This window comes from Amia ocellicauda, chromosome 8, assembly GCF_036373705.1.
Source record: "Amia ocellicauda isolate fAmiCal2 chromosome 8, fAmiCal2.hap1, whole genome shotgun sequence".
NCBI classification, from domain to species: domain Eukaryota; kingdom Metazoa; phylum Chordata; class Actinopteri; order Amiiformes; family Amiidae; genus Amia; species Amia ocellicauda.
In genome coordinates, this window is record NC_089857.1 from 18,045,110 (window position 1) to 18,072,193 (window position 27,084).

A 27,084-nucleotide genomic window follows, 5' to 3' on the forward strand; every position below is an offset into this window, starting at 1 on the left:
TTAGAATAAACTTTTTTAGAAAATGCATTTAAGAATATTTGGCCTATATATATATATATATATATATATATATAATATATCATTTTCATTCATTTAATTTTGTTTGTATGGGACATCTTCTGCATAATGATATTGCTTTTCTCAGTGGGGTAGAACTCTCCAATCTGCGGCCTTTCTAAATGAATAACAGTTATAATGAAAATACTGCATGCTGTTGAGCAGATTGGGCTTGTGAAATTTATATTTGTTATCATCCAGTGAATTACAATATTAATCATGAAATCATCCACTAAAGCAAAGGCACACAGCATTGACAGACTCCCCAAAGATTAAATCCATTTTGGGAACAAAGTGTGTTCTGTGACGTGTTGGAGAAAAATAACAACATTACTTGTCTAAACATTTGAAAGGGATTTAAAAATATGTAATTAATAACTTTTAAAATATTGTATGAATCATGTCACTTATACAAAAGATACAACCCAACATATTTAAGGAAGGGTGTGTAAACAACCTTTAAAAATATATTGTCTTTAATACTATACAATTGTTTCCCCCAACCTTTTTAATCTTAAGAGACACCTAGTTAACACTTTGAGCTGCACACCAAACCTGCCTGCCTCATTACAAACTTTAAAACAACTTGCTATGATAAGCTATAGCCTGTCCTGATGTACAGAAATGTGATTATTAAAGACAACCTCCACAGGGTTGACAAAGATGGGATAAGCATTCTAATCACAAAGAGCAATTAATGATTTTGGAAATGTAAACTCAGCCCACCTCCTCTGCTGCCTTGATCATAAGCATGGCAGTGTGAGGAGCCACATCTGTAGACCAGTGAGATGTGGATGTATTAACAGGGACTACAGACTTACTGTCACTGCTTTGTTCGAAGTGGATCGATATCCAATTTCAAAGTAACAAGATGTCTTCATTAAAGTCACGGGGGTACCAAGTTTACTAAACTAGAATTTTCACAGGCTTACCAAACTCGATAAGAACTTAAGAAATGAAATGTGCCTGAAATATGTGGCTTTACCACTGATTTAATATATACAAATAGTCATAAGTATATAATAGACAAGTTACTAACACTGAATTATTACTAACAAACTTATAACATACATTATTGTTATAACGACAGGTTATTAAGTCTTTCAATATTAGTATTTATCTCAGGTTATACTTTTTTTTTTATGCAACTTGTGTTCCTAAAGGTTTACAAAAGTAACTTACATTTAACATACACAATAGGCTTGTTCAGTGCAACACATAGTGTGGTATATCAGTGACATGCGGTGGGTGAAACGTCCGGGTAGGCACTTCTGTCAGGTACCTGTATATCTTACAATTGCATTCCGTTCTTCAACTATATTAAACTATTGTTAATACATTGTTAAGGTAAAAAATAATGCTAGTGTATAAACACATTTTATGAAAACCTAGTAATTAAAAATAAATGTTTATTTGAAAAAGAAATAAATATGTTTATATCTGTCCACTCTCCTTCCCGTTTATGTTTTCACCCTATTATTTCCCTATACAGCAAAACTGTCCTCCAGTAAAATCACACTACGTAGCTCAACTGCTTTTCGTTGACTCGCTGCAACACACCAGCAGACATTCAATTATTAAAACATTATTATACCACTATTATTCATGTTTACAAATACAAGTGTGATTAAGCGCACTGTCGGAACTCCCAATCAAAGCATACTTTAGCACCATATTTGCTTATTTCGAATCAACATCACATTTTTGCATTACACAAAATAAATTACATCAATCCCAAACTATAACTGCATTCAACAACAGCAGCCAATACTTTTATATTACTTAAAATATGCATTATACTTATTATACTTAAAAAATACTGATTTTATTTGTATAATGATTCTAACAATGAAAAACACTACTTACAAAGCATGTGAATTTGTTATTAATGATTTATTAATTTTGATGGCTTCCCTGACTGCATGTCCTTGTGGTATATCTTATATTTACTCCAGTACTGTAATTCAGAGTTGTGTCCATATTTGTTAGAACCCCAATGCCCATTGCTTCTGTAGCATTCATTTGTTAATTTTTTTTAATTAAACCATGGTAACTGAATATCTGAAGAATATTTAGAACAGATAAATATTCATTTATATTTTGGCTGTTTGCCATATGTCTCAACAATTGAGAACAGTAAAGTGTACTCTTATGAGAATAACACATGGGATGTCTTATCTACCTCTGTGAGCAAGTTAATCCTGGCTAAGACCATAAATTGACTTTGGAGAGAAAAACAGGTTAATGTATCTGATCTGGATATATCCCCCCCCCCCCCCCTGAACTACATCAACTCATAAAACAACAGAAGTGTTTCATAATCTCTTAGCTTCTTATGGCCTTCCAGTGGAGATTGTATTAGACATTTACCCACAGTTTACATCTGCAGAGTTTTAAGAGTTTCTTCTGTATCAATCTCATTAAGTGCTTAGGATCTGCTGCTTATCATCTCTCCTCTAATGGAGCTGAAGAGAAGTTTGTAAAGACCTTCAGGCCAGCTTAAGACACTAATGCTAAAACAGGACAATCATCCTAATGTTTGGGCTGCAGATCTTCAAAACACTCTACAGCACAAGCTGCCACACTCAACTTCAGCTGAGTTTCCTAAACAACAGCCCTGTGCACGATTATTTACCCAGACTCTAGGTGTGCACAGAATTAAAGGACAAGGAGTTTATAACAACATTGCTCTGAATTCCCCTTGCATGTCCTCTGCGTCGTACAAAGATGAAAGGTATAAAAATAGGTGTGTCGTTTTCCACTATTCAATTGGGCAGGCAGATATTCCCTTGGCTTGCCACAGAACAGCATGAATGTGACTTAGCAGATGCCTGTGACCTGATCACTGTGTGACCAATGCTCTTTGTGTTGCTGCAGCTCTGTTGTTTGTGCTGCGGGCTGAGGTTTGTGCACTGGGAGAGGTAGCGGATGGCTTGACAAGGCTCTTTTGGAGAATGTGTGTTGCTTATATCTCCACCCACAAAAAACACGTTGGGGTAAATTATTAACTCAATAAATACCAGTCATCGTTCATGTACAGCATTTCTTTTTGACTTTCCAAATGACATCTACTTTATGCTCATTACAACTTCAAGTGATGCCTTCATTAGGATACTGATAAAAACACGTTGAGGATAGTACATTGTAAGTTTTGAGTCAAGACCTGCTCCAATTAGCATGGTCTTATAGGGAGAGAAGCACCATGTTTTTTTTGTGTGTTTTTTTTTAGCCCTTCTAAACTGTAGCTGTCATGCTTAAGCAGATTTACCAAATAATACACACCCCTGGGAATACTTTTTCATTGTATTTTTTGAAGAGCATGGAATATTTGTTGCTTTATATTTGATGTATATTAAAATAAATGCTAGAGGGTAAGCTATATACTGTAGATGTGTAAAGGGACTGTCAATCAGGAAACTCCTCACTTCACCAACGACACCTGAGCAAATCTGAGCCCCCTTGTGCTTGGTCCTTCATGTCACATCTAAAACTGAGGGCTGGATGACTCCAGTATCCGTTGCTACATTACTGCTGTTAGTAAAATAAATTGATGTGTCTGTGTATTACAAAGCTTCTGTTGAAGAGATTTTGCCACATTAATTGATCAACATTAAGGGAAAGAGAGTAAACACATGCAGCATACACACACATATATATATATATGACACAGAACTATGCTGCCTAAATACCTAAGCTAAGCTACATTGCATGATGAGAAAACTAAGTTAGTTGTATTTATTAAAAGGATGTCATAATTGACATTTTCCATTCTTCTGTGAAAACAATAATAATCTTAGAGGAATGGGATTTGACAGTTTATTGTGCTTTGCAACTGCCTCAGCATTCAGGGAACAAGCACATTATTCTTTGGATTTATAGTAAATGAAACCATGTCTTTTAATTGCAAGTCAATGATAAACAAAAGTAAAATAAGTAGTTTAAAAAGAGATGCCCATTTATGTATTATTCAAGTTATTTATCTGCATGTCTTGACGAGACATATAGATCTCATTTAATGAACAAAACCAAAAAAGTACTGCCCAGAGGAAAATTCTAATATTTTCATACCATAAAGCTATCTGCCATGCATCACATTATTCACTGTTGTACAGTCAACTGGCCAGATACCATGACAGTTGGGAAGACAAACAATCAATATGTTTAAAATCATGTGATCCTTAAGGCATGCGCCAGGGCTGCTCAGCCCCTGTTTCTACTGATATAAATGTTTTATCTTCGCAAATTGATTCAAATAGCTGGGCAAAAAAAAAAAAAAAAAAGTGCAGATCTGCAGTCACAGTATAATAATTCAGTCTCCAGTGTTCACTTTAATTGCTCATCGACTGGCCTTTGGCATGTAGGCTAAATGAAGCATGTGCACTAATTACTGATGTGTCCTTCTTAGCCTGGCCTGCTGCTGCTCCACTCAGCTCACACCACTTCACTCCCATTAGCATCACTAGCTCCAACTAATAAGCTGATAAATGGGGGCACTGGTACTGTCACGGACTTAAATGACACTTAATGTTCCATTTGAAGGTCAAGAGATCAGAAGTGGGCAGGGGAGGCAAATGATTGACTTTTTTTCATATGCTCAGGTCTAATATGAAAGATTAGCTATTACGGGGCTCATTATGGAAAGGACTTGTCTTATTAAGAAAAAAACACTCTTTGTCTAAGTCTCTGTGTTAGGGTTGCTAATTTTCAAGAAGCTAAGATGGGGGGACTCAATATGTCAAAATATGTTTACATAAAAGCGTCGCCCACAGCGGGGTGTGTGGCGAGATTTCTCTGGCTGCCCTGTTTATGCTGTCAGACACAAGGTGAGTAGATGATTTCCAGAGTCCTGCTAAAACAATTTCAATATATTTGTCTTGCAAATTAAATTCCAAGGCAATGGAGGTTATGCATAAAAACAGACATCTATTCCAGATTGTGCCGTTAATGCGCCATGACAGCTTTTTTTTTTTTTGTTTTGTTTGATTCTTGCAACCGCCATTAGAATAAATGTACCGATTATCCTGCTTAACTACCATGTTTGTTTGGTAATGGAAAATTACAGGCAAGATTGTAGCAACAAATGACTGAATTTTATATTTAAATTAATTTGTTGAATCCTAACAAAGTCAATAGAGCTTTTGATAAAGCTTTATTTTTGTGAAAGAATGGTTTAATGAAATAAAACCATCATGAGAATGTTCTCCACTCACTCAAGAAAGTAACATTCAGGGTGTTTACAATTGTTTATGTTGTCCAAAATGAATTTATATGGAAAATTGAATAAGACAATTGGTTTTCTGAAAATTAAATTAACTTTTTATCTTTTTTTTCAGTAAGATTTAGGATCTTTAGTAAGCATCTGCTTTAGTAGGCTGAGCAGAAGTGAAGGTTAGTTTGTACATGTACAGTAAACTATTCTGCTCAAATAACTTATTTATATGTGCATATCTCAGTCAAATTAATCATTTTGGATACAAATGTGTTTTGTATAAGATTTCCATTTCTGTTATTTATTTTGCAGTTGTTATTATTTCTGGAACCCAAATATTAAGATTCATATTCAGTCATAATTTTACATTTGTATAGAAGACAAAGTATAGTGTCTGTGGTTCTCAAACATCGGCACATTTCATGCTGTATGCTATCGCATTAATCTCAAAGAAGAAAATAAAAAAGAAAATGAGAAAATTAATAGTATAATAAATGCTTATAGTGTCCTCTATTAGTATTGCACCTTTATTGGTAATTACATTTTTTGTTTTCCTTTGTAAAAGTGCGCTGCGTATGTTATATATGCAGTAAAATGTATGTTGGCCGTATAGTTCACATTGTGGTGGTCCGCAACACCACTAATAGACGGGCTACAGTGTGAAAAAGTTTAGGAACCGCTGATCTAAGTGACATTTTGTCATCAATTCAAAATAGCTTATCTTCACCCATGTTTGTCTACCTTTTCCCCCTTTGCTGTTACAATTACCTTCCGATTCAATACACCACTGACACCACAAAAGGGTCATTGCTTTAAAAGCAATATTCAAAAAATGACCACAGCTGAAACCAACAATATGAAGGAAATACAAATAGAATAAAAAAGCTTTAAGCATTTCTCCCTGACAAGCCTATATTATTACTGTCAACGGAGGACTATCTATTTTTTTTCTAAACTGGTAAAAGCTATTTACTGTTATCAGATTATGTATTGAATTATTTGAGGATAATTCAATAAATATGAAAAGGTAAAAAAAATGTGCATGACACTTACAGCCTCCAACACTATGAAAAGACAGGTGGTGCATTATATGGATAACCATCAATGTATTTTATGACTTGTGAAATAGGTGAATCAGTGATGTGTGAAAATGTACATATAATATCTTGCTGTTTACAGTATACTTATATTATACTTAACCATACTTTTTGCAATGTAATGTAATTGGGTAAAATGTTTAATAGAAACATACAAAATAAACAGTTTGAAGAATGGCAATCCATGGAGTTGAAAAAAATGAAAGTGAATGAAAAAAAAATCTGATATTGTATTCTTATATTTTTGTGAATATATGATGAAGTTGTTAAATTCATAGAGCACTGCACAGGTTGCATTCAAAGTTATGTGGTTATAATGTATTTTGTTTAAGTTTTGGGATTAATCTTCATTTGAGACATACGTTGTAGAGTATGTGTTTAAATTACTTCTTCCTTGACACTAATTTGGCTGTGCTTCACCTACCTTGGCAAGATAACTTAATCCTGATTTAAGTTATGGCAGGTGAGTCTCCACAATACAGTTAAGGTGAATGGGAAAACAGTTGCTGTTTTAATGAGAGCCTCCCTCCCATGTCTCATAATGGATTTATGAAAGCTGCATTCAGCAGTGAAAATATGAGCTGGTAGAACATAAAGATCAGTGAAGCTACTTGCGATGAGTCTTAGATCATTTCCAGCACTAATATAACTCTCAATGCTACCAGTAGAATAGCTGTAATTGAAGAATAAAATCATTACATTTTACACAAGAACAAAGCTTAATCATTGGACAGTATTAAATATTCAGGAAAAAATAATATATATGAACATGTACTTGAATAGTGACTGTAGGCCATTGAAGGAGGCAGTAACCATGCCAGAATGTGGGAGTTTGTCAGATTTGTGATCCTGTTAATACAAAGTGCTGAGTGTTACACTTGTCTTGGTTTATTGACCCGTACCAGTAGACATTCATTGAAAATGAAGACAAAGTTAAATAAGCTATATGGAAGGACCTCACTCCCTTGTCTGTCAATTTATGACACATTACAAAAACTTTAAACTGTGAATGATTCATTCCTCAATAAACTGCACTTAAAAAAAAACATCTGTGAAAAAAGCCACCAGGAGAAAATAATAAAAACTGAAATGCAAATGAGATGATGGATTGCTGTTGAGAATTAAATACAGATTAGGTTTCGAGACAACAAACAGTTCATTTCAAAGTTCCCATAGCAGAACTTGTAAAATATTGCTCCATACCAATTTATGTTTATAACAAAATCTATATTGTATATATATGACTTGGTGTGCCAAAATAAATGAAAAATCTTTAGGAATTTTGTAGTCCGAAAAAACTTTAAGAGAAAATACCTTGGCCCTGTTGTAAACAATGTGCTGTGAAAATCTTTGTTATGATAAGCAGTACACTGACTTTATCGCTCAGTTTATGAGGATGTAGCTGTAATATTTAACTTTTCCCTGCTGTCAGTCATTGCTCCCCTCTTTCAGGAATGTAATAAAGCCATTCTGTCTTACCCACACCTTTCACATCAGACTCAGAAAGTCCTTCGCAGTTTCTTAAGTGACTCCTCCTATATACAATCTTTAAAATGGACAGGATGTCCTGCCTGATTGGGTTGATTCAGCCAGCAGATCTTCTGTTTATTGTACTAGCCAACCCTTTTACCTGACAGATACCCATGCTTGCATTACAATAAAAGGAAATGACTGAAATGATGATTCACACATTTCTGAGATAAATTGCTTTGTCCTCATCCCTACTGTCTGGCATCGGATCTGTAACGGTTCATGGAGTTCCAAGTTTCTGAATTTGGTGAGTAATTTAAAGGAAACAAATATGCATGAGTCTAAATCATTTATAAATTAAAGTAACACTTGCTGAAATATATTGTAATACCAGAATTATTGCACTATTAATTTATTCTTGTATCAGTCTTTTTTTCTTAATTCTACAGGACACATCTGTCTCCTAAATGCTGTCAATACATTTCTGTAGACTTCACACCTTTTAATTGCCTACAGAATGGTTTGAATGTTTTTTCTTAATTAAAGGAATAGGGATAATTTACTGAAATCAGTCCTTTTTCGAAGCCATTCACCTCCCAAAGCCTACCATCGTTTGTATATCTATAATGTCTATAATGATGTGTCTACAAAATGCCACTATATAATGCATTTAACGTGTAGTAAGGCAGATTGATGACACTTCTGGGAAGGCATGCCGTGACAAAATACAAATTTACACTAAAAATGTCATGAGGAAGACGAATGGTACACACTGATTTAGTTTTAAATTAAAACCAGTTTTCAACAGTAATGTGGCCATTGTCATATTTCTGTGTTTATTGAACAAAATGTGTGAAAATTAGATGATATCCTCCACTAATAACATATACTCCTTTCTTGTATGTGCTTCTGATTGGCATTCAGTGATTGGCTGTCTCTAGCTCAGCTAGGATAGGTTTACAGATACAATTTAACAACCTCTGACAAATGATTTATGGGTGCAATTTTAACCAGCTGTCCAAGGCCTTTATACGCTAGGACAGAATCTGTCTGCCTGATGCAGCTTGTAAATACCTCTGATCCTAACAAAAGCATATTCCTTAAACAAATCTCACGACGACTGACAGGCTTGCTGCTTACTTGGATTATAGTATACATTCCTGTAACAGAAATGGAAAATAATCCAGAAACATCAAAGCCACCCTGTTTGGGTTCCTAGGATGCAACAGAGAAATGTATTTCTGTGCTTTGAAGCTGTGAAGGAGATGATATTGGGACAGAAGCGCAAAATCTGAGAAGCTTTTATATATTAAAAAAAATACCTTTAGGCGATGGTGATACTGTATGCGTGCACTGTACTGGACTTGCTTAAACTAATCAATGTCAAAGCTGATAAAATGGGTGGATCAGATGCAATAAATCATGTATGGCTTCTGATGAGGGAGGGGCAGTAACATTAGCTGAATGAGCAAACACGATTACTCTTAGAAGAAAGTTTCTTTATTTCTCTTATTGTTGGAGAGCTATTGATCGGGGTCTAGACAAGGAAAAACAACATATTGACAAAGTGCTATTGACTGAAAGACAACTATTCCAAGGTCAGTCTACAATAACTGCATAAGAAATTACCCCCTTTTAAATTAGACAGGAGATAAACACTGATTTAATTAAACTTTTTGTTTTTGCCACCAGATATGGCTTTTAGTAACAAATTAGAAATTAATCAGAAATTACCTTAATGGCCCTGACCAGTAATGGGGTCAGGAAAAGCTCATTCTTCTTAAAGAAAATCAAGGGGGCCACCTCATCTGATGGAAGCTGGGTTTCATTTTTAATGCAATTAAGATGAATGGCATTCTTTTAAATATGCATTTACACAGGACAGAACATATTTAAGCATCTGCCTCTTGCTTCACTATAATAAAGTACGCAAGGTGGATTAATATGTGTCATAAACCCCACATGGTGCACATCTTTAAAGTAATGCTGCCTTTGAACTTGATAGCAACAGCTTTGAGAAGATGAGTAAAGTTGGCCCTGATTTGTAGGGGGCCATAAATGTCTGGAAGGAAACCAAGCAGAGCAGCCACAGATTTGAATATAAAAACTCACCAGAACATAACTTACCATTCCTCCCTGAAAAGATTATATTTTTCTAAGGGTAAATGCCTCCCACTGAAAATAACATTCTTTTCACAACACAATTGTACTGTGGGAATGAGTAACTGTCTTTCTGGAAAGTACAGATATCTCTGCTTATTAGGTATTCTCTCTCTCTCTCTCTCTCTATATATATATATATATATATATATATATATATATATATATATATATATATATACATTTCCATTATTATATATATAAAAAATGTAATATTGATCTATAGATTTCAGAATAGGTTTTAATGCACAATACTAATATAATTGACATACTTGAACTAAGATGTGTGTCTATATTTGTACAATCAGATGATTAGTGTGTGATATCTTACTCTTATACCGTCTTTTGTATTTATTATGCACTGCTGTAACATAACTTGCTTTGAGAAAATGCTCACCATCAAAACCAGATTGATTAAATATATATATATATATATATATACATATACATGATTGACTGATTAAAATATTCTCTTGATCTCTTCTGGATTTGAAAACTACACATTAGAAATGTTTTCAAATAATTTGACTGAACTAGAAAACAAGTTATAATGACTTCCCTCAAATTACCTCTAAATACAGGGCCATATTCATGCAACATTCTGTTGAGTTTAAGCCTTACAAATAACCATAGTTGAAAGTTATCACATATCTTCCAAAACCTTGCACATACTTAAATATTTATATAAATTATTATATATTTTTTTACATTAACATATTTCCTTTTATAAAATGCAGCTTGTTTTAAAGTAATCGTGATGCATCATGGTTGACAAATATAGCCCCTCATATTTTTACAGACGGAAAATGTATGAAAATAACTTAATTTTTCAAAGCTGCCCTATATCATTTTTTTGTGCTTTTGTTTTTGTCCTGCCTTGTACTTTGTGCTACAGGGGACATCATTCTTACATTTTCAACTGCCAGGAGAGTTCCAACACATTCTTGCTCCACAGAAGGCATCTACAGCTTGCTAGATAGGAGAAATGTACATTGTGAAATCATCATGTACTGTACTTTCAAGCCAATTGTCACTGTGTCATAACCATAAAAAAGCCAGTGTCTTGACATGTGGGAAGAGACTAATGATTGCACAAGTTTTGCGGAAGATCTAACAGATCACTAGCAAAACATATAATAGCCTGACATTGTTTGGATGAATAGCGTTGACTGGGAACACAGTTTGACAGATAATGTGTGCTTAAGAAAGAATAGTGGGGGAAGTCAAATGCCTTTGTGCTCTTTCATTGCTTTTTGTGTAGCTGTTAAATTGTAATGAACCTTATATTTATCTCCTGGCTTTCATCTGTCAAGAATTGAAATGGTATAATGGCATGTAGACTGTATACACTATGGTATATAATGAAGTAGCTATTTATTGCTATCTTTTGCTTAAACCTTTCAGGTGTACACTTTAATTGCCATGTCTACAAGGTTATCATTTATTAGTACAGTTCTTAGTACCATTCTGTTTAATTCAGATTTACTGTGATCTGGTCTACTTTTCATTCAGAACAAGTACAAACAATTATATGTCTATTCATCTGCCTGATATATTTGTGAGCATCTATTTACCTGAAGAATATATGCACGTACATAGACATAGACGTGGACATAGATATAGGTTTGTTTGGAAAAACATTGTTGCTAAGTTACAGATTCTTCATTTACATACATAATCATTCCTCAGTTTAAACAATAACTAATAAAGATAGAAGAATGTAAAGCATGCATGTATCTATAAATATATATGTTTAGGGCTGTGGTCAGTTCAAAGACCACATCTTTGGTGGAGTTTACATGTGTGTTCTTATTATATTCAAGACATTTTGCTTGAGGCAAAGAACAAATTACCCTCTCCCTCTTGGGGTTTACATGGGCTGCGATTATTTTACACTGAGTTCCTGTTAAACTTGCATCATGCATTATTCGTTTCTACGATTATGTATGCCTACTGTTACTCTCTGTAATAAAACTTATTTCATTCCATTTGTGTGTGTATTTCATCCTTGAGCCAACATTTTGAGCCTAGACGAGGTAGGATTGTGTTCTACTTGTAATTAGAACAGAAGCATTCCAAAATGATAGTATGTGTATAGTGATGACACATACATTCACATGAATACAAGTAGTGTGGGGAAACAGGACTATGTGTGTCTGTAAATAGAAATAAAAACTATTCCAAATAGAAATAAGTAAACCAGGAAAATTCTAGACTAGTGAATATGATGACATCACATGATAACATTACCCTTATTTCCTGAAGGCACACTTAGCACAGTACATGAAATCAATGCAATGACAGTGCCTATATTCCCCCCTTATGTTGCCAAAACAGTTCTCAAATTACTCTGAAAGACCATATTCCACTTATTGCACAATTGCTTCTTCTGTCAGTGTTGTGTTACACAAATAATCATCATACATCTTGTACTATTACTGTCATAGAGCCATTTAACAACAGCAGCAATACTGTTCAGAAAAGTATAATGCCATGCTTCATGAATATTGTGATGCACAAGGTATAACTGATGAACATGCGATCTGGCATTATTGCTTAATTAACATTTTTATTTGTGCATACTATTGTTACATAATTTAACCTGTCCTCCTCTAACTTTGCTCACATTACTAGACATAAAAATACTAAATTGTGGAAAATCTTCTCAGTAACCTTTTCACAAGAAAATGTTGTTAATGTGATGAAACCGTTCATAAAAGGTCAGTGTTCTCTTTATAATAATATATATTTTTTGGGAAAAAAGTAAGATGTGAAATACCATAATACTGAAACATAACAAGAAGTTAACGATCTCTAATGCATCTCTTCATGGTTAACATTGAGCACCTTTACAACTTCAAACTTTAAAGTCACAGAGATCTCTATAGGACAATGGTTCATACACTATTTATTTGTGAACCAAACTGTGTCCTTAGATAACTCCTACAATAAAACTACTTTGTCTAGCAACTTGTAAATGTGTTCTGCTTCTGTAGTAAGATCATACAGTGTCAGTTGGGTGGCATGGCCCTTTTTGTATTATTCTGATGTACAGTATAACACATAAATAATCCTACATGCAGTTTGTGTCCATCACAGCTTTTTTTAGAAGGCACATTAACCTATCTTTCCTCACCTTGACATTTGTATATGGAGGTTGGGTTCAAAATGCAATCTTCTAAAGTTCTACAAGTGTGAAATGGAAATTCTTTTACATGAGGAGTGTAGCCCGACAAATCTTGACCTATAGCAGAGCATGATATTGGTTCATCTGCTATACTGTCATGCTTAATTTCTAAGTCAATGGGGCCAGCTTGTGGGGGTTCAGGGTGTAAGGCTAAAACCGAAATGAGAAAATCAGAAACTGGTAAGGAAGAGCTGTTTGTATTTCATATCTTTAATAGAGCAGATCCTTAAAGTGCTATTCAAAGACCATCCTCCACAGAAGTACATCCATCCAAAGATAGGGAGTTATGCTGGTAGTGATGACCAGTAGTATAAATATATATATATGACTATGTATATACATAATGACAAAGAGGGAGGGAGAGAGAGTGAGCGAGAGAGAGAGAGAGAGAGAGAGAGAGAGAGAGAGAGAGAGAGAGAGAGAGAGATTGAAAAGTGCTTGAAAAAAGAATAAGCACAAAATGGGAAAACAAAGACTTCCTCAGCATTTTGGTTTTAATATTGCTAGTACATTATTATGAAAATCAGCAGACTGCTTTGAATATGCTTTGAAAAGTATCGAGATTGTATTTCTCTCTCACTAAGTCAGAACATGTGTTTTGCATTATTTATTTTGATTAAATAATATACATTTTATTGGTGTTATTTTAAAAACTGCCCAAAATACTACTTGATAAAAGGGAACACCATATATTCAAATAGACCTTTACTTCAGCTTTGCTAATTCAGAAATAATCATTTATACTTTTAACTGAATTTAACCCCCCAAACACCTATTTAACATAAGATTGCCATTACTTCCACAAAAGCACTTATAACAATGCTAAATTGTGGCTGTAGTGGGAACTCGTGAGCCATGGACAAAGTAGATTTATTGGCAGGAACCACCCCATTTTACTGGTGATCAATATGTCTGTCATTTACAAGAATAACAGCTTTCCAGGCTAATGCTCATAGCTCTGTGTCTGTAGCCCTCAGCGGTTCTGTTGAAAAGCTCTAGATAAAAGTTAGCAAGACCTTTGAACATACTACAAAAGGCAAAATGATTTACATTCATTACATTCTGATTAATAAAAACAATAATAACAATACAATAATAATAAACAGACACACACAAAGATATCTATATCTATTTCTGAACTATGTCTGCAAGAGGCCAGATGGGATCACGCCCGGAACAATATGGTTATGAGTATCATACGCAACTTAAACAGTCACGCCCAGATATGAATATACAGAACTGAGACTAAAGAGCCTGAAACAAGCAATGATATTGCTTTTGTAGGGTTCCAAATCACGATATATTAGATGAATACAAACACGTGGGTCCCGATCAAACATAAGACCTTAGAGTTTCCGGTAGCTATATTTTCAATATTCTATTATATTTATAATTTCTAAAAGGGAATTTGTTGTCATAATAATGAACCTAAGTATTGAGAGAAATTGAACAGAGAAAAAAAGAGTGCAACCAACAGAAATATGTTCTGGGATATGATTAGGGTAGAATGGGAGACAATCAACTGTTTAAGCTGTGTGATAGGCTGCCAGAGTATGTGGCAAGGCATTCAAATTTGAGAAATTACAGAAAAACATGCCCTTGAACGCATTTTCATTTGAGCACAGTAAAACATTTTGACCAGTAACTTACTCAGAATCCTAAATTGTTAGCTGAATTGCAGTCAGATTATTTGATTTGTTAAATACATACATAAATATGCCTAATATGTATGACTGCAAGTGTGTAAATACAATGTACTATTATTTACCAAGTCAAATAAACCAGATCTTCAATAATGAAAATACACAATTTGTCAAGATATGCAAAATGCTTATTTTGTTTTTGTTGTTGTTGTTTGAGAGAAAATTAATTACATGGATAATGGGTTATAATAAGTATAATGCAACTGTTATTTTTGACAACACATGACAGCTTGAATAGTATTGATCACTTGAGAAATTCATCTGTTACCATAGCAAGGTTTGATATGGTGCATTTCCCTGCCCAAATTACAGAGATGGAAGTGATCAATAACAGTTATTTGCACTGATTCTACAACATTAGAGTCTGGGGAGTCTCAGACAGTTTCTCAAAGTGGTCTGATGGAAGAATGTTTTGTCAAGCTTGTGTTTGACTGATCCTTTAATTTGTTTTCCCTTTAAAAGACTGCAGGTTTTCAAAGCTGGGCAAATTATTTGATTGTTTTCGGAAATGTGGAGTTACTAACAATCATTTTGAACAATTTCTAATCCAGAAGAAGAAATTCTTATAAAACCCCGAATGAAGTCACAATGAGGTTTTTACCATCAGGTAAATAAACAATTTGGTATTCAAGTCACGTAACCATTTATGCCACACTGAGCATATTTGCAGTAATTGGTTGAAACAATGCAGTATACTGTGACATGAAGACATTTTTCTGTGAGCATTTTATGTTGCATATTTTACAACTTACTTTTAAATTACAATTAAACGACTAAATACCCAGGTGTCATATAATCTTTGGGTAGCTGAAATGTCTATCAGCCTGTAAATGGGATCATTAACTATTTTAATTCTAATGGCTTTAACGAACTGACAAATAGTGTTCTTGGTTTGACCAACAATCAATATTGTAGTCTATTAAACAGAACCCTTTACACACTGCTCTTCCTGAGACAGTAGTGGCTTGCATTAGAATTTTGGTGTTTCTACAGCTGCAGAAATATTTCATATTTTCACCAGTCTTTTTCCATTTTAAACTTCCTGTTGAACAGAGCAAGCGTGGTTTAAAACACTATTTTAATATTTCATTTTAAATAGTCATTTGGCTGTAGCTTGTAGAAGGACTGAAACATACTGCATGGTAAAACTTGGGACAGAGGGGGCTTTTGGGACTGTTGAAATATCAGTGAACTCCTTTACTGTGCATAGTAAAAATGGAAATCAAAATGGCAAAAGGAAAAGCTCCCGTGAATTGAATATCGTTGCACAAAGAGCTGTACCATAATGGATTCCAATAAGGCAAAAAGCAATAGATTACAGAAAGAATCTGGACTGAATTGAACAGAAAAAAATAAATAAAAGATGAAATCTTCAGTGAGTTTTAGGTGCTGTCAATAACAGAACAGCAAAATAAGCACTACAATGTATCTCTCTGTGGAACAGAACAGACACAGTAAATAGTGGATACATGCTGTTTGGAGTCAACCATGGTGAAGGACAGGTAATCTTTCTATCCCTATTGTTCACTGACTGAAAATGTGCTTCTTTGACAATTTATACACTTTTATTTTGAATAACTGACAAGAATCATGATATCTATGAAGCTGCATATGTGTGTGTGTGTGTGTGTGTTTCCTGTATGCAAATACATAATACATAATAACATTAAATAATAACTGTTTGACTGGAAAAGGTGAGGTGGGTGTATTGAAATGGATTTCTGCAGAGCAGCCTAACTTACAAACACATGCAAATCCACATACACAGTACAGCGTTCTGATTTGCTTGCATATCTTTGGTGCTAAAAACTGGGCCTGCAGCAATCATTACTGATTTGTGCAGTATTCTGCTTCAGTTTTCACCATATTTTTGTCTGAAGATTTTTGTGTCTTGCTTTTGAAGATGGCAGAATTCGAGCCAGCTGGTCGAAAGTCTTGCCCACCAGCTGGCTCCAAGATGACCACTTTTGGCATCCATGATTTATGATTTTTTCCAAGGTCACTGTAGTTTTCAAACCATTACTTTACAAAATACCTAATCCCAATCCCAATCTAATCCGCACCTAATACTCTTAAAACTTCAATGACAAATCCATTTAATTTGGAGGCTAGTTTGATGAGTAATTGGTTGTTTACAAGCCCGAAAGCAATGTGGGTGAAGCATTGCCCAGAGCCATTTCATACATTTGTTTTCTAAACCTGCAACAACAGTGGGTGACATCTTAATCATAAACCATAGCAAATTGTTCCCATAAGCTTTATCTTACTGTGCAGTTTACAGTTTGTTATTCCTAAGGATTTAAAACATTATTTGTGTTACCAGTTCCACATACACAAACATACACACATATACAATGCATTTAAACTATGTCAGATAAAAATTAAGTACAAATTGATGTTCGATAATGAAAAACTTCTTCATAGCCCTCCATTGAAACTCTGTTTTTTGGTACACCTGCTTCAAATACCAAAACCTCTAATATTGGAAACCACAAATTCATATCTATAAGGATATGAATGAATGTAATAGCTTAAGTTAATGTTGGCTGATATTTTAGATAATTATCACTGTAACAAAACAAAAACAAAAAACTATAAACATCATAAACGTCATCTGAAACTAATTTTGCAAAACTTGATATAAAATAATAAATAAAAATGTTCAATTGCTATGCAAGGTGTATACATTTTTTGTATAGTCAGGAAATATTTGTAAAGTTAGGGAAGTCTCCATCACTAAAAATCAATATATTACAGGAATAATTTAAAAATATAAATTTTAATTTGCCACAATCTGTTTTACAGTATATTGTGATCCAGGAAATATTTGTAAATACAATGCTTTTCTGTAATTTATGAATATTGCATTATTATAAATATTGCATCCAAATAATAAATACAGATCTGTTTCCATTTGGTTTGAGTTCTTACAGAGTTGAACTTATTTAACTTTATGTGGTTGGTTTTGTGATTAATTGATTTCCTTGTATTATTTTGATGATTAAGAAAGAAAAAAACGGAAAATGGAACATCAAAAATGAGAACATAATCCATTTGAAAAGGATTGGGATTTTGGTAAGAGCAGAAATGAATTTGGCCTGGGCCCAGTTTGGAATGGGAGTACTCCAATCAGACTGAAAGTGGGCAGGTATATTCAGCATTGTTTCATGTTTGTGTGGATTCCAGATCTGAGATATTTAAATGTTAATAAAGTTGGATCATCATTTTGACTCTCAGAGATAAGACTAGCTTACATGTGCCTTCTGAAACATGCACTGCCAAGTCATCCGTTTAATTTCCATGCTGTGTGTCTTCAGTGCTCACAGAAGAGCACAGAGGGGACAGATGCAGCTCTCTCTGATAACACTGTGGGCTCACAGGTGCCTGGTAAGCCACCGAGGTTGCTGTTGTGCAGAAGTCAAGCCCCCAGCAAGATGCACTCGGGCAGTGATGTCTTGCCATTTAGGTTTGATGCTGAATTGTTTTTTCAATTAAATAGCTATGTTACACTAATTTAACTTAAGACTGCATTAGACTCCGATTGACTGTATGCCTGCATGAATAAGGTTTGTTTTTATGGTTAACACAAGTCTAATTTATTGGTGGTCGCACTGCATTATTAAAAATACATACTTTGGGATGAAAACTAGGTTGTTGGTTAATATGAGTCTGGTTTTTGGCATGTGTTGGGTTTGTTATTGCATTGCTCTTGGCATTTTCTGATCAATAACTATGTCATCTGTTTCCTTTCCACACTCTTACCAGTAGAATTGTCAATTCCAAACAACTTCTAGAATCAATAAAAATAATATTTATCCAGGGAAGAAAAAGGGAAATAAATTAATTTAAAAAAAATGATAAATGGTCTTAACACAGTGAAGCCAGGAAGATTACATTTATATACATTCTGACAAATGTATTGGGCATCCACTAACCGTTGTATCAAGACACCTAATACTGTGCTTTACAGACATACAAGGAGAAAATCCTACATTAAAAACGCATCAAGTAGGTTTACACTCAGTAATTTGGATTGCCTTTTATAGACAGATTTCTATCTTATTTGAAACCAAGCACTTTAATGAAGCAGTTTGTTCAGTTATCAAAGCACTGGTACACATTTAGTATGTTTGCCACAGCTAAATAAAAAAGGGAAATCGAAAAAGTAAAATATAATATATATTGACAGATTATCTGTTGGGTGGTCTGGAAAAGGCTAATCGATTGATATGTCCCCTTTGAAGGTAAAACCTACTTATCTGCAACATGTTTTTTTTTTTTTACTTGTATTGATATTTTTTGTTTGTTTGTTTGCGTAGGCATGCACATCTACCAACATGACAATGAGCCATGAGACACAGCTGGGAGTGTTACACAGTGGTTCAAGGAGAATGGCGCTGAACATATTTTATGTAATCCTTGTCTATACTCACATTCACAAACTGCCACACAAAAGTATGGGGACATTTTAAAATCCTACTTAAATCGCGCTGATAAGGACAACTATACATCAAATGTTATTGTTGTTTTTATTTTATTTTTTAACTTTAAGTATCCATTTTAAAATAAAATATATCAAGGTGGATTAATCTTACTGGCATTTTGCCTCCATTACTCCCAAGAAACTATACTGTCTTGTAACAGTGTGTAAATTCTCCTCTCACTCAGGAAGATGCTGACAGCTTTTATGACTAGAACTTACTGAAACAAGACAGCCTTGTGGAAATCTGAGAAAAAAAACATACCCAATTGTCCAGAGCAGTTGACTCACAATTATTATTGGCAAGGAAGGATATTGTGTGAGAGAACTTAACAAACACAAACCAAAGACAAAATAGAAAGACAGAGGGTTGTTTCACATAATGAAGTACAGACAACAATTAACATCAACATAAAAAGATGACAGAATTTGTGCTTGAAGGCCCAGAGCTAACCATTTGCCTGACCAGCACTAAACTTGCTGCTGATTTCAATCCCACATCACGTCAAACAATGAAAGGACCATTAAAGATGCATCTGCTATAGACACATGTTATGAGGAGAGCTGGAGCTCACAAAACCATACAGACAAGTAAAATCTAAATTAAAACTAAAACTAAAATGGGCACTAAACCACAAAGAGCAAACGAGCAAAGGGTAATCGACATACTTTATTCAGAAGTAAAACAGTTGACAGGTTGTTGTTTTTTTCAAAGATAATTGGAATAATGCCTACCCTATGGACTTTGTGGGACCTCTGATTAAGTCAGCACGCTGGGCACCAGTACATTCTAGTTATCTTGGTTCATGCCACCGGCTATCCTAAGGTCATACCCCTGGGAAAGTATTGGTACAGAGCTCTACCTCTACTTATCTCAGGTCGGAATCGCAAATGAAATCCTGACAGACCAGGGCACGCTGTTCATGTCCACAATAATGATGGACCTCTGCCATCTCCTAAATGTACAGCAACTCTGTACATCAGTCTACCATCCCCAAACAGACAGACTCGTAGGTTTAATCACACCCTTAAAGCCATGGTATGGAAGACCGAAGTAGCTGAAGGAAAAAACTGGGACCAGCTACTGTCCTATGTATTGTTCACCATTCAAGAGGTGCCCCAAGCCTCTACTGGCTGTTCCCGATTAGGATATAGCAAATAGGGATGTGCATGACAAAAAATATTTTGACTATCGATAATTCTACAGCTCTTGTCAATGACTTTTCGAACAGTCACCTCCCATTGAAAATTAGATTAAATTAAATGTGAAATGATGCAATGTGACAATTACTGCTATTGCAATAAGTTCTGAACTTTATTTGTAATTCTTAAAGGTGTGTCAAAGTGCATGGCCATGTAGTGGATGGGTGCCATTATAAGAACTACACATTACAAAATGGCCACTGCTAAAAAAAATACATTCCCCAAATTTATCCAGGACTTTTGTTTCCAAGGGGCAGCAGACTCACCTGTCAGGCATTGAGGGCTAATGCAATGCCTCTATAAGGTGATCTCTGCACCTGGAAAGGGGGGGTGTGGTAGTAGGAGGACACTGTGTGTGCTTGTTTGGAGACAAAAGGATAGACCTTTCTGTGTATGACCCTTGCTTGATCTGACTTACTTTCTGGTGTAATATATTGTTTGGAGGAGGAACTTCTTTTGTGCACTGAGCTTTGTAATGGCTAATGGAATACGAGACTTAAAATAATAAAATACAGACATTGGCCCTGGAAACCAAGAAACCACTTTGTGTAGACTGTATCAGTCCTGCTCGAGAGTGTGCAAGAAGCACCTGAGGGAGCCTCTTTGTCACAAATGGTACCTGTAGTGATCGCACATTAATAACTGAGTGATCCAAGGATCCTATCCAGTCTATTTTTAAATGTTTCCAAATTTTCAGCTTCTACCACATCTCTGGGGAGTTTGTTCCAGATTGTGACAAATCTCTGTGTAAAGAAATGTCTCCTGTTTTCTGTCTTGAATGCCTTGAAGCCCAATTTCCATTTGTGTCCCCGGGTGCGTGTGTCCCTGCTGATCTGGAAAAGCTCCTCTGGTTTGATGTGGTCGATGCCTTTCATGATTTTGAAGACTTGGGTCAAGTCCCCACGTAGTCTCCTCTGTTCCAGGGTGAAAAGGTTCAGGTCCCTCAGTCTCTCAGTAGGACATTCCCTTCAGACCTGGAATAAGTCTGGTTGCTCTCCTCTGAACTGCCTCTAAAGCAGCGATATCTTTCCTGAAGTGTGGAGCCCAGACCTGTACACAGTATCCAGATGAGCTCTAACTAGTGCATTGTACAGTCTGAACATTACTGCCCTTGTTTTAAATTCTACACTTTTGACAATATACCCTAGCATTCTGTTTGCCTTTTTTATTGCTTCCCCACATTGTTTGGATGGAGAAAGCAAGAAGTCCACATAGACTCCTAGGTCTTTCTCATGTGTTGTATAGCCAATTCAATAGATCAGGTGTTCCTGATAAATAATCACCAATAACAGCCTACTATTTACTAACAATGCGTAGTTCAAAGTCCTTGGAGTTCTAAAACGTTGCTGGTGCTGTAACGTCATGTCGTTGATACATGCATACATGCTCTATACGGAAACTAGTGTAAACAAAGTACTGGCAAGTACTGAAATAAACAAAACTTGTGTACTATGGATGAAGAAATACATTCAGATTCAACAGCTGGATACTTGTATGAGCCTTTAAATGCAAACTATTCAAATTTAGGAAATAATGAGATAATTCAGTTAATTTTGCTGTCGAAGGACATCCCTAGAGATGGCTTTCATTGATGCAATTATTGCATGACATGTCCAAGGACCTGCACCAGTGGAAGAACTATCAAATCGGTATTCCACACAGTAAACATGATTATTAGTTTAACAACTTAGTTTTGAATTATCCAATATGTCAAATTATATTAGTAGGCTTTAGCACGTTCTGAATTGTGCATGCAGACACAAATGGGAAAATAACCATAATATCGCACAGCATTGTATTTAACCCTCAGAGGACAAATTGGGTGGATCTGCCCAAACTGGGGCATCAATTACAAAGTATTAATTTGTGATTGAGACATGTGGTTTATTAGTTACATTGCTGAGAATCTGAAACACAAGAAATTTAAAAACTTTGTTAAATAAAAATGTATAAATGGTAGGACATTTTAAAAATACCTTCCTATTAGGAGATGCACCGAAATGGCATAGTGACAGCAACAATAAGCACACCTGTCAACTCTCACAAATCTCATGTCAGACTTTGTATTTTGCAAGCAGGTGTTATTTTTTCCAGATATTGTCAAGGTTGTGACCATTTCTTTTTAAATGGAAGGCTTGCTTATGTAGTCAATATGATCATCTCCTGAAAATGTGTTGACATTTTCATAAGAACAGGATATTTTGCAATTACAGACCGACCAGAGTGTTTTTATTTTTTATTTTTTATTCAATTATTAAGTTATTTTTCATTCAATAATAGTTTGGCAATCTGTGACGTAAATGCCTTAACATTAGTGTCCTTGTGGCAATGTTTTCTGGTCATAACAACAGCAAAATACAAAATGTCATTTATGCAATTAATTTAACTAAATGATTTACTTTTCTGACGTTTCTAAACACACACACACAACATATAGACTATGCTAAATCAGATCAGAAACATACCTGTGTGCTCAAGTTCCAGACAATAAAAATAAGTAACCTATGTAGGCAATAGCTGGCAATGTAGAACTGGTTTAATAATATGAATGTTTGTTTCACAGAAGGGTGTTTGGCGGGTTAACATACCAGCTGTAGATTTGTTGTAGTTCAATTGCACTGCAAATATTTTACACACGTCAAAGTATTTCCATGCAGCACTTTTCTGTGAGGAAGCCATCTTTATCTGAGGCACCTTCTAGTTTATCACAAACAAGAAACAAATCCCACCCTCCCATCAATCTTCATTACTGCTACTTAGAGAGCCAATCAAGAGGATAGGATTATATATATATATATATATATATATATTTACTTTGGATTTACTTGTCAATAGTGGCCATTGTTAACAAATAGTCGAATGTCCGACTATTCGGTCTCATCCCTAATAGCAAAGGAGACATGGGGAGAACAGCCATGCTTATAGAGCTCCCTAATCGAGAATATACACAACATGAGGGAAAGAATAGATTGCATAATGCTGATGGTCAGGGCACATATGCAGCAAACACAACAAGTGAACTGAGCCCTGGGTGTTTCAGGTGGGCAATCAGATACTAGACACCACAGAGAATAAATTCCTTGTCAGCTGGAGAGGCCCCTACCAAATCTTAGAAAAAGTGGGCACTGTCAACTACAAGGTGTCGCAACCAGAGAGAAGAAAACCTTCCCAGCTACATCACCTTAACCTGCTAAGGAAGTCGATTGAGAGAGGGACAGCCTTTTCCCTGTCTTCCCCTCACAAAAATTAAGAAATCATACAAGGTGGACCAGAATTATCACCCCTTCAACAACAGCAGACAATGGAGTTGATCAACCAAGTACCAGTAAAGTATGCTGCGTTTTGGGCTCCATGGTGCTCCACAACATTCCCGATGCTTATGACCCCACCAGAAATATGCAGCTGCCTACCTAGATGACGTCATCATCCACATCAAATACTGGACATGACATCTAAAGAAAGTACAAACATTCCGGAGTTTGCTGCAGGAAGTAGGCTTAACTTCCAATCCAAAGAAATGCGATCTGGGGCTGACTGAAACCGTATACCTCAGGGGCCTAATTTAGCCACAGGGGAAAATGATAGTGGTGATTCACACCTAGCCCTGTCCAATAAACAAGAAGCAAGTAAGAGCTTTTCTAGGTTTAACAATCTATTACCTTAGCTATTAGCTATTTTCCACCATTGCTGATGATAGTCTTGGCTATTTTGAGAATGCTGAAAACATGGAGAATAACCTTTATAGCTTTCACATGGATTCATTTAGATCCCATACCCAATAGCAGCCAGAAAAAACTCAATATTTTTTTTATTTCTACTTTCATTCAATGAACTCAATGGTCTTTATTGTCTTTTTCCAAATTTAGCTTCCTCCTTGTATTATTCTTCTTGCCTTCACCGACACTTTGTACTGACTGAAAGCAAATGAATTTAACTCATCTTCCATGGGATCAATTGGCCTATTGAATACATCCACGTCCTCGCACTGAATAGATTATTTCTTGAGAGAAAGAACTTGATCCGTCTTTTCAAAACCGTATAATTGCCACTATCATTAATGCTGTGAAGTCTTTACATTTCATATTTTATAACTGAAAAATAATTACACTGAGAAAAAAAAGTGGTTCCATACTGCAGTAACAGTAACATTAGGCTAAAAATGAACAGTCTGTTTTCTTGGTTGTTTATGTAAAAAAACAAAAACTGGCATTGATGTTTTAGCTACATTACAGTGCCACGTGTCCAACCCATTTAGGCAGATATGCGAGAAATGTACAGAAAACAACATAACAAATGCATGAACAAGTTAGTGAACAAAATAAAAAAACTCACAAAAAGCTTAAAACACTGAAATTCTTTAGTTAAAAAGCAAGAGCATTGGGTGCTGGTTGGAGCCCATTCAAACCATGTCACACAGGCACTCCTCCAACCACTCTATTTGCCACTGCAAATTTTTTGGTGAGGCGGAAGTACATCAACCAGTGGAGGATTAAAATTACAGTTTGGTGGAAAAATCTGCTTTATTTCAATTATCCTTAAAATTACTATTTTCTCTTCTGCAATTTAACATGTACAGTGCTGTGAAAAATTTGCCCCTTCCTGATTTCCTAAATTTATGCATATTGTCACACTGAATGGTTTCAGATCTCCATACAAAATGTAATATAAGTCAAAGAGAACCCAAGTAAACACAAAATTCAGTTTTTAAATTATAATTTTATTTATTTAAGGAAAAAGGTTATCCAACACTAACTGGCCTTGTGTGAAAAAGTAATTGCCCACTTAGTTACTCAATCAACCCATTAACCAAATTTAAATGGCCATTGGATTCAATTAGAGCAGACACACCCAGGCTTGATTACTGCCAGACCTGTTGAATCTAAACATTACTTATATAGAACCTTACCATCAATGTTGGCTACAAGGTCTCAACAAGCAGCACACTATGCCGCGATTAAAATAAATTCTAGAAGAAATGAGAACAAAAGTTGTTGAGAAGTATCAGTCTGGAAAGGCTCTGGGACTCCAGCAAACCACAGTGAGAGCCATTATCACCAAACAGAGAAAACTTGGAACAGTGGTGAATCTTCCCAGGAGTGGCCGGCCTACCAAAATTCCTCCAAGGGTGCAGCGACGACTCATCCAGGATGTCACAAAAACACCCAAGACAACATCTAAAAAACTGCAGGCCTCTCTAACCTCAGCTAGACCTCTCTAGGTCAGCTTTCATGATTCAACAATAAGGAAGAGACTGGGCAAAAATGGAATTCATGGGAGAATTGCAAAGCGCAAACCACTGCTGACTAAGAGAAACATCAGTGCTTGTCTCGCAGTTGGAAAAAAGTACATTGATGACCCCCAAGCCTTTTGGGATAATGCTCTGTGGACAGACGAGTCAAAAGTCGAACTTTTTGGAAGACATGAGTCCCATTATGTCTGGTGTAAAGCAAACACAGCATTTCACAATAAGAACATCATACCAACAGTCAAACATGGTGGTGGTAGTGTGATGGATGCTTTGATGCCTCCGTGCCTGTAAGAATTGCCATCCTAGAATGAACCATGAATTCTGCTCTCTACTAGAAACTTCTGAAGGAGAGTGTTCGGTCATCAGTCCGTGATCTGAAGCTGAAGCATAATTGGGTTATGCAGCAGGACAATGATCCAAAACACAAGAGTGCACCTCAGAATGTCTCAAAAGAAACAAAATTAGGGTTTTGGAGTGGCCTAGTCAAAGTCCTGACTTGAACCCCATTGGGATGCTGTGGCAGGACCTTAAACAAGCAGTTCGTGCTCAAAACCCTCCAATGTCACTGAATTACAGCAATTCTGCAAAGAAAAGTATGCAGAAATACCTCCACAGCGATGTGAAAGACTGATCTCCAATAATAGGAAGCGTTTGGTTGCAGTTGTTGCTCCTAAAGGTGGTGCAAGCCGTTATTAAGTTCAGGGGGCAATAACTTTTTCACACAGGGCCAGTTGATGTTGGATAACTTTTTCCATCCATCCATTCATTTTCAAAACCACTTATCCTGGTGAGGGTCACAGGGAAGCCTAAGCCAATCCCGGCAGGCATAGGGATTTTGAGTACAACCTTTTATAGGCTACATTAAAGCATGTCAGCATAACACATGTACTAAATTACTCTTAATGAATTTATACTAATTATAGAGACAGGTGGGTTATGGCAGGCAATACTAAATTACAATTTTAGTAGTAATTTAGTAATAGATTTATACTTATTATAGAGATGGGTGACTAATAGCAGGCAATGTATATAGGTATTGCCTGCTTTGAATTACACATTCTCAACATGGCATATCTCACATTACTTGATGAGTGGGCACACGGCATGTTACGTAGGGAGTGTGTTTTCAGGGATCGTGACGATTTTTTTTCTATGAGAGCACAGTGTGGTTTCTTAGTAGGTATCGCTTTCCAAAGCAAATATTGTTGGATTTGTGTCATGATTTGGCACCTACATTGGAAAGAGACACGACCGCACAAATGCCATTCCT